The 13,121-nt window shown below is 48.1% G+C and overlaps 2 protein-coding genes and 1 pseudogene across 3 annotated transcripts in view; 2 read left to right on the top strand and 1 right to left on the bottom strand.

Moving 5' to 3' along the window:
* Positions 1-13,121, top strand: part of LOC144695247 (uncharacterized) — a 486,191-nt gene that overhangs the window by 348,436 nt on the left and 124,634 nt on the right. The gene's annotated exons all lie outside the window — the stretch shown is intronic.
* LOC144695203 (uncharacterized) overlaps positions 1-13,121 on the top strand; it is a 341,679-nt gene that overhangs the window by 299,020 nt on the left and 29,538 nt on the right. The gene's annotated exons all lie outside the window — the stretch shown is intronic.
* The window catches only part of LOC144695173 (uncharacterized), a 29,629-nt pseudogene continuing 18,188 nt past the window's right edge, over positions 1,681-13,121 (bottom strand).

Genomic DNA, 13,121 nt, shown 5'->3' with positions numbered 1-13,121 from the left:
GAAACAGGGAATTTGGGTTAAGCTAAGAAAATAATTTATTGAGTTATAAATCTATACAGAAGATTGATTAAACTGCAGACAAACAACACGCTATTCAGCTTACGCCAAACTTTGAATCAACCAAAGTAACAACCCATTTGAAAATGTCTAAAAATCTTTCCCAGAACATTAAATGGATCTTGGAAGAGTGTAAGGTGAACATATCACACCATTATTACATTGAGGTATGATGGGCTGAGGAAACTCAGGTCTGTAAGACTCATCCCCACTCCCTCACCGTACTCAGGATAGTAGTCCTCCCAGACAGGAGAGGACAGACATTCCCCATGGTATTAGTCAAACACCTGTCACCTGAAGACGGTCTGTCTAGAATTCACATCACCAACTAAAGCAGGATCTGATTCTACCCCATACCCACTCCTGAGAGCTGGCTCACTTTACTAACACACACACACACTCACATCAGGGGAAACTCTCTCAGAATACCACAGACAGAAGTTTCTTTAAAATCCCTGTGCTTTAGTCTGGCTCCCAATTCTGATGGTCAGAAATGACACCGCACTTTAGTGATACAGGATGGAGCTTATTTCCATGATACAAACGCATACAGAATTGGAGAGATCAAGGGTGGTTTGCAAATTTGTTACAAAGTGGGCAATGACACTGCAATCATCTGTAAATTGTAGATCATGTGTATCTATGGTGGTCAGTTTAGTTTCGGCACGGAGGTGACCGAGGTAAATGAGCTTCCCATCTAGATGGTATTTAATACTGACACCAGAGGGCAGTTGATATTTGATGAGATGATTAATCACTGTCAGGTAGATTGTAAATAGAATGGGGGCTATCACACAACCTTGCTTGACACCAGACTGGATTTTGAAGGCTTTTGTTTCAGATCTCCCACTCAAGACAGCTGCAGTCATATCATCATGAAACAATTGCAGGATTTTGATGAAGTTTCTTGGGCATCCAGTTGTTGGAGCACAAAGCACGGATGCTAGAAACATATCTATGGTAGATGAGAAGCTGAAACTTTTCTAACCACTGAGTATCTGATTGCCTTCTTGGTCAGTGTGAGAGTCAGCGAGTGACTTGTATCTGATGCTGAACTGAAAGGACACTGAGTTTATACAGGAGCTTCTATGTATGTTGATGTCTTAGTGATGATTGGTGATCTGATAAAAGGTTAAAACGGCTTTGTCAAACCGATTGGACTGAAGGTGGGAGAGGTTCGAGACAGACACTGCTGAGACAGACAGGGCTTTGGAACAACAGCTCCCCTGTGTGAGCACTGGAGGGTAAACAACACAGACAACTCTCAGCGTAACCGAAGCAGGAGACCCGGCTCCAAGTCCATGTGGAGACGTTGGTGTATGGTGAGAGAGGAGTAGGTGAAACAATCCTGACACACGTCACACTGGAAGGGTTTGTCTCCCATGAAGGTTCGCCTGGTGCTCCAGGAGGTGCAACAACTGTGTGAAGGCTTTTTTACAGAACTTAGATTGATAGGGTTTCTTCCCTGCATGAGTGTATTGATGGACCAGGAGATGCACTGACTGTGAAAGCCTTGTCACACACCTCACACCTGAATGGTTTCCCACCTGTGTGAATCCACTGGTGTCCCAGTTGAGTCAAAAGCATCACAAGAGATTTCTTGCAAGCCTCACACATGAAGGGTTACTCCCCTGTGTGGATCCTCTGATGCAGCAGGAGTTTCAGTGACTGCAGGAATGATTTGTCACACACCTCACATATGAATGGTTTCTCCTCTGTGTAAATGCGTTGCTGTCTGTGGAGGTTTGATGGTTCCAAGAATGGTTTGTCACATATCTTGCATGTGAATCGTTTCTCCCCTGTGTGAGTGCGTTTGTGTACACAGAGGTTCGATGACCACGAGAATGACTTGTCACACACCTCGCACATGAATGGTTTCTCACTTGTGAATCCTCTGGTGCACTAGGAGATCAGAGAAATAGGTGGACGCAGTCTCACAAACTTCACACCTCAAGGCTTTCTCCGGTTCGAATGTGTTGGTGTGCACGGAGTGCCAATGACCATGAGAATGATTTACCACACACCTTACACATAAATGGTTTTTCCCCAGTGTGAATGCGTTTGGGTGCAATGAAGTTTGAAGACCATGAAAATGATTTATTACACACCTTGCATATGAATGGTTTCTCCCCGGTGTGAATGTTTTTGTTTGCGCAGAGGATCGCTGAGTCTAAGAATGATTTGTTGCACTCCTCACACATGAATGGTTTCTCTTCAGTATGATTACGTTGGTGTACACAGAGGCTGAGAATGGTTTGCTGCACAACTTGCACATGAAGGGTTTCTCCCCTGTATGAATGTATTGGTGTTTGCAGAATGTGGTTGACCGTGAGAATGATTTGTTGCAGAGCTCACTTGTAAGGGTTTCTCCAGTGTGCAGGCGTTGGTGTAATCGGATTTTTGATGAGGCTGAGAACAATTGTCACACATTTGGCATGCGAATGGTTTCTCTCCCGTGTGAATATGTTCGTGTGCATGGAGGCTCGATGACCATGAGAAAGATTTGTTGCAAACCTGGCACATGAATGGTTTCTCCCCTGTGTGAATCCTCTTGTGGATTAGGAGATCAGAGGAGTGGGTGAAAGCCATCTCACAAACCTCACACCTGAAGGGTTTCTGCCTGCCGTGAATGGGTTGCTGTGCACTGAGAGCCAATAAACATAAGAATGAATTGTCACATACCTCACACTTGAATGGTGAGCAACATGATAAATTCAAACAACAGACACCTAGGCTGTGGGACTTGGGGAGGTGGTGTGTTGGCTGCTGGTGTGACTCACCCAACTTCCAACCGAGTTTCTGATGAAAGGTCATCTCGAGCTGAAATGTTAACTCTGTTTCTCTCCACAGATACTGCCTGGCCTGCTGATTATTTCCAACATTTTTTGTTTTGATTCTGGTTTTTAAGCAGAGAAGTAGACCTTTCAGCCCATCTGCTTTCTTCTGATGCTGATGCTCCACATGAACTTACTCCCCACCTATTTTATCTCACCCTATCATCGAAACTATTTGCCTCAACCATTCCCTGTGGTAGCAAGTTCCACATTCTAATCATTCTCTTGGGAAAGACGTTTCTCCTGAATTCCTCATTGGATTTATTATTGACCACCTTATATTTCTGGGCCCCAGTTTTGGATTCCCCCACACAAGTGAGGACATTTTCTCTCCATTTACCCCCAAATTCTTCATTTTATAATTAATCATTTTAAAGATTTCTATTATTACACCCCTCAGCCTTCTGTTTTCTAGGGAAAAGAAGGTAGCCTGTTCAGTCTTTCCTGATAGTTACAATCTCTCGGTTCTCAATATCATCCTTATGAATGTTTTTTGCACTTTCTCCAGTTCCTTTATGCTTTTTATCAATGTGGAGATCAGAACTGTGCACAGCTCTCCAGTCCCTCCTGTCTCCTGCGTCCCCTCCCCCCTGCAGTTTAGTGAAAATAGCATCTGGGGAACACGAGGTGGGTCTCATGGACAAAATAAGCTCAGAGGGGGCATGAGGGGAGATAGGAGAGAAACTATGGAAAAATGTGAGTTCAGGGCTAGGGCAGGGGGGAGCATTAATGGAAGTTTGTCCAGGCGGGCTAGTGGAAGGGAAGGAAGTGACAGTCTCCACTGTCTCACAACATTCACTGTCTGGGTCTACACATGCTGAATGGCCACTCAAACAGAGCACTACAGGCCAATCAATGTCCACAATCTGTACTCAAGGTCAGTACCTTGAGGATTGGAAGGAATGTAAGATGGGAAAGAGGGCATCAACCCTTCAACAACAATTTGCATTTATCCAGCACCTTTAAATAGTGAAACGCCCCGAGCTGTTTCATAGAGACATAACCAGATAGAAATTAACACTGAAACAAAGGAGATATTAGGAGCGAATGACCAAAAATATGGGCAAAGAGGTGGGATTTAAGGAGGGTCCTAAAGAACGGGAGGGAGATGAAGATGCAGAGAGGTTTAAGGATGGAATTCATGACCATGGAGCCTGAATGACATGGCTGTCAATGGTTGAGTGAAGGGAGTGAGGGTGGGAGGTTGGACTAAAGGCCAGAATTGGAGGAGCACAGAGATCTCGGAGGGAGATGGGGTGAGAGGTGACAGAGATAGGGAGGGGGTGAGGCCATGGAGCAATTTGTACTGGAGCATGAGAATTTTAAAGTTGAGACACTAGGGGACTGGGAACCAGTGTAGGTCAGCGAGCACAGGGGTGATAGGTGTGAGAGTTAGGATAGAGACCGCAGAGTTTTAGCTGACCTGAAGTTTATGGAGGATGGAAGATGGGAATCTGGACAGGAGAGCATTGGAATGGTCTAGTCTAGTCTAGAAGCAACAACAGCACGGATGAGGATTTCAACAGCAAATGGGCTAATGTGGGGGTGTTGGAAATGGGCGATGTTACAGAGGGGGAAGTGGGTGATCTTTGTGATGGAGAGGGTATGGGGTCGGACACTCAACTGGAGGTTGAAGAGGATGACACTGACCAATTGTTGTTGGAGATGAGAGTGGAGAGGGCAATGGAGAGGAGTTTAAGGAATGTAGGAACTTGAGTAATCCCTTCAGCCTGTTACACCATTCAATTAGATCATGGCTGATCCATATCTTAACTCTTTCTACCTGCCTTGGCTCTGTAACCCTTAATCCCCTTGTCTAACATTAAACCTATCAAACTCAGTGTTGACATTTTCAATTGACCCCACAGCCTGAACAGATTTTTGTGGGGAGAGTGTTCCAGATTTCCAGTCCCCTTTTTGTGAAGAAGTGTTTGCTGACATCACCCCTGAACAGCCTGGCTCGAATTTTAATGCTCTGCCCCTTTGTTCTGGACTCTCCCACCAGAGGAATAGTTTCTCTCTAACGAATCTATCAACTTGTTTAATCATCTTAAACACCTCAATTAGATTATCCCTTAATTTTCTACATTCAAGGGAATACAGGCTCAGTCTGTGCAACCTGTCCTCATAATTTAACCCTTTTAGCCCCAGGAACATTCTGGTGAATCTACACTGCACTCCCTCCAAGGCCAATATATCCTTCCTGAGGTGCGGTGCCCAGAACTGAACACAGTTCTCCAGATAGGGTCTAAACAGAGCTCTGTACAGCTGGAACATAAATTCCACAAGGACACAGTTGGTTTTGGGGAGGAGATGTTGTGGGTTATCTTTTCTCTTCAGGATGGTCCTGGAGTAATGAGCAGTTTTGGCAGAGGAAAGCAGGACCACTAGTGCTTGATGTGGCCCAGTCAGATCTGTCGATGGATGGCTAAACCAGTTGTGTACCAGATACACTCACACCCCTTGGACATGAGAAGCAGGCAGATCGACCAGGAAGGAAGAGAATAAAGGTAATTTTGGGACAAGGGTATCGAAGGTGGATATGAGGGAGTAGTTAAACCAGATTGACGGCTACAGAAGCGTTGTGGTGAATGGAGGGTCAAAGGACAGAGAGTTGGGAATTAGAAAGCGCTGTCCAACTCACCTAAAGGGTCTTCCAGGGATGGAAACTGATTGGTCCATGGACCCATGTGATCACTGGATCTCTGTAACTATTGGTGGGTTTCTATGATGGAAACGAGCTCCATCCTGTGCCACTAAAGCTTAGTGCCATTTCTGACTATCGGAATTGGGAGCCAGACTAAAGCATAGGATTTTAAAGAAACTTCTGTCTGTAATATTCTGAGAGTGTTTCCCCTAATGTGAGTGTGAATGTGTCAGTAAAGTGAGCCAGCTATCAGGAGTGGGTATGGGGTAAAATTGGACCCTGCTTTAGTTAGTGATGTGAATTATAGACAGATCCTGTTCAAGTGACGGATGTTTGACTAATACCATGGGTAATGTTTGTACTCTCCCGTCTGGGAGCACGACTATCCTGAGTATGGTGAGGGAGTGGGTATGAGCCTCTACAGACCCGAGTTCCATCAGCCCATCATACCTTGATGTAATAACGGTGTGTTATGTTCACCTTACGCTCTTTCAAGATTAATTTTATTGTCTGAGAAAGATCTTGTGTGATTCTTAAATGCATTTTCATTTAATTGATTCAAAGATGTGTAAGCTGAACATTGTGTTGCTGTTTGTATGTTGTTTTATCAATCTTCTGTATAGATTTATGACTCACAATAAATGCACATTTTAGCTTAACCCAGACCACCTAATTTGACAGCATAGTGTGTTGCTATTCACTGAAACACTCAGGAGCCTACAGTAAGAGTACTGTTCACAATATATTGGTCAACGTCACTGTGGGCTGGTATACTTTCTCCATCAATGGGTTTATCATTTCCAGCTCAGAGGAAGCGGAATTTTCCCAAAGAAAGAAAGGCTGGCCTTCATGTTTCTTCTTCCGTTAACTCATGGTGTGCGAAAGCACTTTTCAACCAATAAAGTGCATTTTGAAGTGTAGTCACTGTTTTAAAGTAGGAATCGTGGTCGTCAAAATGTGCACAGCAAGTTCCCAGAAACAAAAATGTGATAGTGACTAGATAATCTGTTTTTGTGATGTGGATTGTAGGATCCATATTGTGGGATAACTCCCCTGCTCTTCTGCAATGTAGTGTCATGGGATCCTTTCTGGTCACCTGAGAGGGCAGACTTGCTTTAACTCACCTGAAAGATGGTCCCTCTGACTGTGCAGCACTCCCTCAGTACTGCACTGGAGTGTCAGCCTCAGTGTTCACGTCTCTGGAGTGAGACTTTAACACACAACCTTCTGACTCAAGACGAGAGTGCTAACTAAGCCACAGATGACAATAACTTATAATATTTCTGTTGTGTTAGATTCAGTTTCTAAGGGGTTAAGTCCCAAGGCTGTGTACAGAATGCTTTTCCCCCTGTAAACTGGCAGCCTGAAAGTTTGATTTGATTTGAAGTGGTAACCAGTTAGAGCTGCAGCTGTCAGTGTTGTCTTTGTGTCTGGTTCCTGAAGCTGTGAAAGGTGGTAAAGTCCCTGCTGCCAGCACAAATGAAACTGATGGAGAAAGTGGGTAGAGTCCAGGAGTGAGGGACAACCTACAGACTCAGTTCTGATAGAGGATCCCCACAAAAACCCAAACATCCTAAATCCCACTGACTCAAATAGAGCCACACTCCAGAACAACCAGGTATTCCTCAGTGACACTGGTCAGCAGTGCACCTTCCCATCACGAGATGCGCTGTGTCTGGAGGACTCTACCCTGCTATTTGTCCTGGTCCTGTGCCCAAACATGGCATCCGATGACATTAAGGTCAGTCATACAGGAGCATCTGAGTGACTAAGGTAAATGTTGATCCTGATCCGGGTGTGTGAGTGACTCCGGTTAATCTGATACTCCAGGCACAGTTGAGATGGAGCTTGACTCTGTTTCTAACACGTGCTGTATCTTCTCTGTGAGTGTTTGCTGAGACAGTGTCAACGTGGAGAAGTTATTCCATCCCCATTTTAAATGTGGAGAAATTGTTCCTTCAAGTTCATATCCCAGAGTTTTTTAAATGTGATGAGGGTTTCTGCCTCTATCACCCTTTCAGACAGTGAGTTCCAGACTCTCACTGCCCTCTGGGTGAAAAAAATACATCTCAATTCCCCTCTACTCCTTCCATCGATTACTTTAACTCTCTGCTCCCTGGTTGTTGACGGCTCTGCTCAGGAAAATAAGCTTGAAACAATCCAATCAGCTGCCTCTGCCACTTCCCTCCCTTTCACTAGTCCATTTGAGCAAACTTCCATTGATCCTTCCTCAGCAGCAGGGAGACTCACTGAGCACAGTGCCTGGCACACAGCACAGGGGGCAGCATGGAGTCTCACTGAGCACAGTTCCCGGCACATAGCACAAGGGGCAGCAGGGAGACTCACTGAGCACTGTGCCTGGTACACAGATCAGGGTGCAGCAGAGAGACTCACTGAGCACAGTGTCTGGCACACAGCACAGGGGCAGCAGGGAGACTCACTGAGCACAGTGCCTGGTACACAGCACAGGGGGCAGCAGGGAGACTAACTGAGCACAGTGCCTGGTACACAGCACAGGGGGCAGCAGGGAGATTCACTGAGCACAGTGCCTGGTACACAGCACAGGGGGCAGCAGGGAGACTCACTGAGCACAGTGCCTGGTACACAGCACAGGGAGACTCACTGAGCACTGTGCCTGGTACACAGCACAGGGGGCAGCAGGGAGACTCACTCAGCACTGTGCCTGGTACACAGCACAGGGGGCAGCAGGGAGACTCACGGAGCACAGTGCCTGATACACAGCACAGGGGGCAACAGGGTGACTCACTGAGCACAGTGCCTGGTATACAGCACAGGGGGCAACAGGGTGACTCACTGAGCACAGTGCCTGGTATACAGCACAGGGGGCAGCAGGGAGACTCACTCAGCACAGTGCCTGCTACACAGCGCAGGGGGCAGCAGGGAGACTCACGGCAATAACCGAGGTTTTCCACCCACGGTGGTGACAGGGCCCTCAGCCGTGTCCGGCCCATCTCCAGTGCATCCGCCCTCACACCTTCCTCTCCCTCCCAGAACCATGATAGGGTCCCCCTTGTCCTCACCTATCACCCCACCCGCCTCCGCATTCAAAGGATCATCCCCTGCCATTTCCACCAACTCCAGCATGATGCCACCACCAAACAATTCTTCTCTTCACCCCCCCGGCGGCATTCCGCAGGGATCATTCCCTCCGGGACACCCTGGTCCACTCCTCCATCACCCCCCCACACCTCAACCCCTTCCCACGTCACCTTCCCATGCAATCGCAGAAGATGCAACACCTGCCCATTTACTTCCCCCTCCTCACCGTCCAAGGGCCTAAATACTCCTTTCAAGTGAAGCAGCATTTCACTTGCACTTCCCTCAATTTAGTCTACTGCATTCACTGCTCACAAATGCGGTTTCCTCTACATTGGAGAGACCAAACGCAGACTGGGTGACTGCTTTGCAGAACACCTTCGGTCTGTCCGCAAGCATGACCCAGACCTCCCAGTTGCTTGCCATTTCAACACACCACCCAGATCTCATGCCCACATGTCTGTCCTTGGCCTTCTGCAATGTTCCAGTGAAGCTGAACACAAACTGGAGGAACAGCACCTCATCTTCCGAATAGGCACTTTACAGCCTTCCGGACTTAACATTGAGTTCAACAACTTTAGATCATCAAGTTTCTCCTCCATCCCCACCTCCTTTCCGATCCCCCTTTTTCCAATAATTTATATTTTTCAACATGTTTTTCTTTGCCCACCTATTTCCATTATTTTTAAATGTATTTCCATGCATTGTTTTAGCTCTACCTTTTAGTCTATTTCGATCCCTTCCCCCACCCCCACTAGGGCTATCTGTCACTTGCTCGTCCTACTTTGCACCCTTTATTTCACCATTAGCACATTCCTCAGCTAATATCACCACCATCAACACCCCTTTTTCCTTTTGTCTGTGACATCTTTGGCAATTTCTTCTTTGTCTCCACCTATCACTGGCCCTCTATCCAGCTCAACCTGTCCCACCCCCCTCAACCAGCTTATATTTCACCTCATTTCTATATTTCCTCAGTTCTGATGAAGAGTCATATGGACTCGAAATGTTAACTGTATTCCTCTTCACAGATGCTGTCAGACCTGCTGAGTTTTTCCAGCTATTTTTATTTTTGTCTCACTGAGCACAGTGCCCGGTACACAGCACAGGGGCAGCAGGGGGACTCACTGAGCATAGTGCCTGGTACACAGCACAGGGGGAGCAGGGAGACTCACTGAACACAGTACCTGGCACAGCGCAGGGTGCAGCAAAGAGACTCACTGAGCACAGTGCCTGGTACACAGCACAGAGGGCAGCAGGGAGACTCACTGAGCACAGTGTCTGGCACACAGTACAGGGGCAGCAGGGAGACTAACTGAGCACAGTGCCTGGTACACAGCCCAGGGGGCAGCAGGGAGACTCACTCAGCACTGTGCCTGGTATACAGCACAGGGGGCAGCAGGGAGACTCACGGAGCACAGTGCCTGATACACAGCACAGTGGGCAACAGGGTGACTCACTGAGCACAGTGCCTGGTACACAGCACAGAGGGCAGCAGGGAGACTCACTGAGCATAGTGCCTGGTACACAGCACAGGGGGCAGCAGGGAGACTCACTGAGCATAGTGCCTGGTACACAGCACAGGGGGAGCAGGGAGACTCACTGAACACAGTGCCTGGTACATAGCACAGGGGGCAGCAGGGAGACTCACTGAGCACAGTGCCTGGTACACTTCGCAGGGTGCAGCAGGGAGACTCGCTGAGCACAGTGCCTGGTACACAGCACATGGGGCAGCAGGGAGTCTCACTGAGCACAGTACCTGGCACAGCGCAGGGTGCAGCAGAGAGACTCACTGAGCACAGTGCCTGGTACACAGCACAGAGGCGAGCAGGATGACCCACTGAGCACAGTGCCTGGCACACAGCACAGGGGGAGCAGGGAGACTCACTGAGCACAGTGCCTGGTACACAGCACAGGGGGCAGCAGGGAGACTCACTCAGCACTGTGCCTGGTACACAGCACAGGGGGCAGCAGGGAGACTCACGGAACACAGTGACTGATACACAGCACAGGGGGCAACAGGGTGACTCACTGAGCACAGTGCCTGGTATACAGCACAGGGGGCAACAGGGTGACTCACTGAGCACAGTGCCTGGTATACAGCACAGGGGGCAGCAGGGAGACTCACTCAGCACAGTGCCTGCTACACAGCGCAGGGGGCAGCAGGGAGACTCACGGCAATAACCGAGGTTTTCCACCCACAGTCGTTGACAGAGCCCTCAGAAGCGTCCGGCCCATCTCCAGCGCATCCGCCCTCACACCTTCCTCTCCCTCCCAGAACCATGGTAGGGTCCCCCTTGTCCTCACCTATCACCCCACCCGCCTCCGCATTCAAAGGATCATCCTCCGCCATTTCCACCAACTCCAGCATGATGCCACCACCAAACACATCTTCTCTTCACCCCCCCTGGTGGCATTCCGCAGGGATCATTCCCTCCGGGAGACCCTGGTCCACTCCTCCATCACCCCCCCACACCTCAACCCCTTCCCACGTCACCTTCCCATGCAATCGCAGAAGATGCAACAACTGCCCATTTACTTCCCCCCTCCTCACCGTCCAAGGGCCTAAATACTCCTTTCAAGTGAAGCAGCATTTCACTTGCACTTCCCTCAATTTAGTCTACTGCATTCACTGCTCCCAATGCGGTTTCCTCTACATTGGAGAGATCAAACGCAGACTGGGTGACTGCTTTGCAGAACACCTTCGGTCTGTCCGCAAGCATGACCCAGACCTCCCAGTTGCTTGCCATTTCAACACACCACCCAGATCTCATGCCCACATGTCTGTCCTTGGCCTTCTGCAATGTTCCAGTGAAGCTGAACACAAACTGGAGGAACAGCACCTCATCTTCCGACTAGGCACTTTACAGCCTTCCGGACTGAATATTGAGTTCAACAATTTTAGATCATCAAGTTTCTCCTCCATCCCCACCTCCTTTCCGATCCCCCTTTTTCCAATAATATATATTTTTCAACATGTTTTTCTTTGCGCACCTATTTCCATTATTTTTAAATGTATTTCCATGCATTGTTTTAGCTCTACCTTTTAGTCTATTTCGATCCCTTCCCCCAGCCCACCCCCACTAGGGCTATCTGTCACTTGCTCGTCCTGCTTTGCACCCTTTATTTCACCATTAGCACATTCCTCAGCTAATATCACCACCATCAACACCCCTTTTTCCTTTTGTCTGTGACATCTTTGGCAATCTCTTCTTTGCCTTCACCTATCACTGGCCCTCTATCCAGCTCAACCTGTCCCACCCCCCTCAACCAGCTTATATTTCACCTCATTTCTATATTTCCTCAGTTCTGATGAAGTCATATGGACTCGAAACGTTAACTGTATTCCTCTTCACAGATGCTGTCAGACCTGCTGAGTTTTTCCAGCTATTTTTATTTTTGTCTCACTGAGCACAGTGCCCGGTACACAGCACAGGGGCAGCAGGGAGACTCACTGAGCATAGTGCCTGGTACACAACACAGGGGGAGCAGGGTGACCCACTGAGCACAGTGCCTGATACACAGCACAGGGAGAGCAGGGAGACTCACTGAGCATAGTCCCTGGTACACAGCACAGGGAACAGCAGAGAGACTCACTGAGCACTGTGCCTGGTACACAGCACAGCGGACAGCAGAGAGACTCACTGAGCACAGTGCCCAGCACACGGCACAGGGGGCAGCAGAGAGACTGACTGAGCACAGTGCCTGGTACACAGCACAGGGGGCAACAGAGAGACTCACTGAGCACAGTGCCTGGTTCACAGCACAGGGAGCAGCAGGGAGACTCACTGAGCACAGTGCCCAGCACATGGCACAGGGTGCAGCAGAGAGACTGACTGAGCGCTGTGTCTGGTACACAGCACAGGGGGCAGCAGGGAGAAGAGCTGGACTGGGCATGGGGGCCAAGCAAGTAGTCTGGAGAGAAGCGGAGTACTTAATTCCTGTTTCTGACACCTCCACTTTCTCCTCCTTGTCCAAGGGCAGAGTCGGCACAGAGTTGATTTCACATTTTGAATAATTATTTGCTCACTTTCTCTTTGCTGACATTGTTTGAATGATTGCTCTTTCTTCAAAGAGAAACTTTTTACTTCCCAATTTGTGAAACTTCCAGAATAATGACAAGAATGTTTATGAAATATTAATATTTTTACTATGCTGTAATGTGTCAGTTATCTCTATTTATGGAATTGGGCAATTCCACCTATTTAATTCTTTTTATTTAATATCAAAAGTTAATAATTGGAGATTGTAGTTTTTTAAAAATTCATTCATGGGATGTGGGCTTCGCTGGCTGGGCCAACATTTATTGCCCATCCCTAGTTGCCCCTGAGAAGGTGGTGGCGAGCTGCCTTCTTGAACCGCTGCAGTCCATGTGGTGTCGGTATACCCACAGTGCTGTTAGGGAGTGAATCTTCTCTGTTTGAATTTCAACATCCTGGTTTTGTTAGACTCTCCATCTCTGATGCACGAGGCAAGGGGAGCACAGTGGGGCATGAAGTGGGATTCATTGTGTGAGTATATGCCCC

The sequence above is a fragment of the Cetorhinus maximus genome, chromosome 21 (genome assembly GCF_964194155.1).
Source record: "Cetorhinus maximus chromosome 21, sCetMax3.hap1.1, whole genome shotgun sequence".
NCBI lineage: Eukaryota > Metazoa > Chordata > Chondrichthyes > Lamniformes > Cetorhinidae > Cetorhinus > Cetorhinus maximus.
The sequence above is the reverse complement of the archived record's forward strand: the minus strand, read 5'-3'. Positions and strand labels throughout refer to the sequence as shown.